Genomic DNA, 4070 nt, shown 5'->3' with positions numbered 1-4070 from the left:
TCCAGGCTGGCCTGGAACTAACGGTGAGCCTCCTGCCTCAGCCTCCCAGGTTCTACTCGTGAGCTTTGTAATTTTCTACAAATGAATTCTTTCTTTTCAGAGCCTCAATTTTCCCATTTGTAGGGTGAAGAAACACAATGAATGCAAACTTGCTGGCACGCAGTGGGTATCAGCGGAGTGTTGGCAATTAATACACCATTAAACTTATTGTCTCTGTATATGGAAACAGACAAAAATGAAGACTGATTTTTACAGTAAGAAAGGCGGAATTTTACAGCAAGAAACTCCAAAAGGACTGGGAATGTAGCTCAGTGGTAGAATGTTTGTTTAGCATGTGTGAGGTCATGGATCTAATCCTGAATGCCACAAAGAAAAAATAAATCTGAAGCTTAGACTCACAGAGCAAAGGTGGGAACTCTACTTTCCTGGAAATTGCCACATTGTCTTTCACTTAATTTCCTCTTACAAAAGAGGAGCTATCGTTCACCATCATGTTTAATGAGCACCTACTATGATAAATACCACCTGTACCTGTGCACTAAGCACAGTCTCTGCCCTAGAGGACCCAATAGGAAAACTGTAATGATAAACATACATTAAAACTACAAGAATGGCAAACAAAGCTTCCTAGAAGAGGGAGTCTTTGAGTTGGGTCTTGCAAGATGCATGAGTTTTCTAGCTAGACTTGATGAAAGAGGACTACTGTCCAGCCAGGAAAAATGCAGCAGATGTAAAGGTATTTATTGATGAAAGAACAATGAGACCCAGTGTTAATAGTGTTAGCCTGGGGGCTGGTGAGATGGCTCAGTGGTCTAAAGCACCTACTTAGAACAAGCTTAGCAAAGCAGAGGGACCACGGTTCAATCCCCCAGCACCACATGCCTGCCAGCCCCGCCCCCTGGTGGGCTGAGCTGGCCACACACACACACACACAAAAATAAAATTTAAAAAAAAATAGTGTTAGCCTGTCTTACTTTTAACTTGTCTTACTTTTCTCATTGCTGAGACAAAATACCCAACACCCAAAGTTGAAGGAGGAAAAGTTTATCATAGCTCACAGTATGCAGAGGTTTCAGTCTGTAGTTGGCTGGCTCTAAGGCTGGCATTAGAAGCATCATAGAGGAGAAACAGTTTATAGTGGGCAGAAGGCAGCAAAGCAGCAAAGGAGTTAAAAATCACCTGAAAGCAATAGCAGCAGCCTTCTTTCTGTCCCATATTTCCTACCCAGGCTACGCACCCTTAGGTCAGTAGTATTCACACCCAGGGTGGAACACCCTAAATCCTAGCATGGCACAGTGAATCGATCCCAGCAGCACACACCCTAGACCCAGCTACCTCTGAAAGGCCCCACTATGACCATGTGAGATTCTGGGGGACATCTAGACACAACACATAACAGAGCCCAAGGAAAGTAGATGAGGCTAAAGAGGGGTGGGGCGACCAAAATGGAACCAGGTGTGGAGGCACATGCCTGCAATCCCAGAACTCTGGAAGGAGGGGCAGGAGGATCACCACAAATTTGAAGCCAGCCTGGGGTACACAGTTCAAAGCTAGCCTAAACTTCATAGCAAGCCTTGTTTCAAAAAAGAAAGAAAAGAAAAAATGCAGCAAGCACTGAGAGGCTGCTTTTGCTGTGAGCACACTCTTCACTCAGGCCTGCAAGTGGCCAGCGAGTAACTGAAAGCAGGACAAAGCCTGCACTTTGCCTCTGTCTCCACTGCTGTGAGTGGGCTCCTGCAGTCACCCAGATGAGCGGAAAGTCCCTCAGGGCAACAGCAACCTGTTTAACCAATGAAGAGACTGCTGAGCAATTCTGAGATAATGATCACAGCCTTTGGTTTCACCAGGATGGTTTGGCCCCACGAGCTTCTGCCCTGCTTCCTGTATGAACTGGAAGACCAAATACCAGCCCAAAGGCACTGGTCTTCTTGTCTACCCAGCATAGCCAGGGCCTTTCCTGCTGTTCACCATTCCTTTTCTGCTTGGTTTTTGCAGGCAAGCGAATAGGCCTAACTTGCTGGGACCTCTGGCCTACGACTCTGCTATCAAAGTGACATGCCCACTGACAGCTACAGAGTTTGGGTTCTATGCTGCCAACAAAGAGCAAAAAAATGTTTTAGGGAATCACTCCAATGGCAGCATGGGACTGAAGTGGCAGGAGAGGGTGGCACTGCTCTGGATTGCCTGGGGTACTTGCTAAGCACTCAGAGTCCAGCCTTCAGACAGCAGAGTCCAGGGAAGGGCCTGGAAGAGTGTCAGTAACAGGAACCCCATGTTTTCCAATAATGGAGTGCACTTTATAGCCACAGCTTCTTTTTTTTTTTTTTTTTTTTTTTTATCCTGCCTCAGGTTTATTTGTACAAAGAGCACAGGAGGACACCAGCCCCCCACAGATGGCACCCCAGTCCTTCTGTTTTTACATCAGCAGTAAGAGGCTTTCACTGTGGAGTCTTCACAGGGGCCTGAGCACCTTTGGGAGCCTGGGCTGGAGCAGAAGCTGGAGCCTGGGCCTTGGCTGGAGCAGAAGCTGGAGCCTCAGCCTTGGCTGGAGCCTGGGCCTTTGGCCGGCAGGCCCTGCGACCCTTGGCAATGCGGGCACGGATACGCTTCCCAAGCTTGGGGTGGGCAATATAGGCAAGTCGAGCGAGCCTGCGGTTTACTCCCTTTGGAATGATCTTGGGCTTGACCTCCTTGGGCTTGACGAGGGCCTTGATAGCCTCGGCGCGTGCACTCATGGCCTTGGCATTGTTTGCTTGCATCTTCTTGAAGCCCTTCTTGTTGTGCTTCTTGGCAAAACGCATGTTCCTAAGGAACTTGGGATCCACCCCCTTCAGAGATTCGTATCTTTGTGACCGAGGTTTCTTGATGCCATTTCTGTGCCATTTTCGGGACTGGTTGTGCGTGGTGTGGTTCTTGGACTTGGCCATAACTGCACTGTAAACCGCGGCGACCAAGCGCCTGGAACCGGAAGATGAAAAGAAAGCTTGCCTAGCCACAGCTTCTGAAAGGGACTTGGGGGAGGAAGGTGGCTTTTGAGGGGAGGGGTCCAGAGGAGAGAAACTGGATAGGGCTGTGAGGAGTCTGCCCACCAGGTGAAGCCTTGTCTCGTGCCTGCTTGGGTGGTTGGCCACTCTTCACAAAAGGAAATGCAAGAGAAAGAGTACATTAGGGAGAGCGGGGGTGACTTCTTTGAGCAGGAAGTTATCCAAACCTTGGTTCTCAAGGTCAACCAAGCCATGGGGACTCAGGAAACACAAAGGGACTATGCCTGAGTTGGGTACAGGGCCACCACTCCCGAAGGCATTTGTTTTCTCTTATGCTTCACACAAGCGTCTGTGACTAGAACATCTGCATCTGATCACATTAGGTCATCATCAGGACAATAAGTTACCCCATAACATGTGGATACAGACCAGCACAGAACACAGCATTCCCTCCGTCTCAGCAAGCCAGACGCCCAACAGAGACGAGCTGCCTCCTGCCCACTGACGGGATCCAGGCGCAGAGCCTGTGGGTGACACTGATGGGCTCAGAGGAAAAGTGAACTCGCCTGTATTCCTTCCCTTTGTCCTATTGATGCTATGAAGAAGTACACACTTCCCTGTAAAGGGAGAGAGAGATGTGAAAAGTACACTCACTGATCAGCAAACCTGGTGGCCCAGCTGAGCATGGCGGCAAACCTTCATTAATGGGAAGCTGAGGCAGGAAGAGGGAAAGTTCAATCCCAGCTGGAACAATTTAACAACTTAGTGAGACAGTCTCAAAATGAAAACAAGTAAATAAAGGGCTGGGGATACAGCTCAGTGAAAAAGCACTGGGTTTAATCCCCAATTCCACAAAAAGAAAGAGAGAGAGAGAAAGAGAGAGAGAGAGAGAGACAGAGAGAGAGAGAGAGACAGAGAGACAGAGAGACACAGAGAGAGACAGAGACAGAGAGAGAAGTGGAGATATCACCTGAGAGAAAGAGAGAGAGAGAGAGAGAGAGAGAGAGAGAGAGAGAGAGAGAGAGAAAGAAAGAAAGAAAGAAAGAAAGAAATAACCTGAGAGAAAGAGAGAGAGAGAGAGAGAGA

The sequence above is a fragment of the Octodon degus genome, unplaced genomic scaffold (genome assembly GCF_000260255.1).
Source record: "Octodon degus isolate 3935 unplaced genomic scaffold, OctDeg1.0 scaffold00135, whole genome shotgun sequence".
In the NCBI taxonomy this organism is placed as follows: Eukaryota; Metazoa; Chordata; class Mammalia; order Rodentia; family Octodontidae; genus Octodon; species Octodon degus.
Note: the sequence above shows the minus strand (reverse complement) of the source record.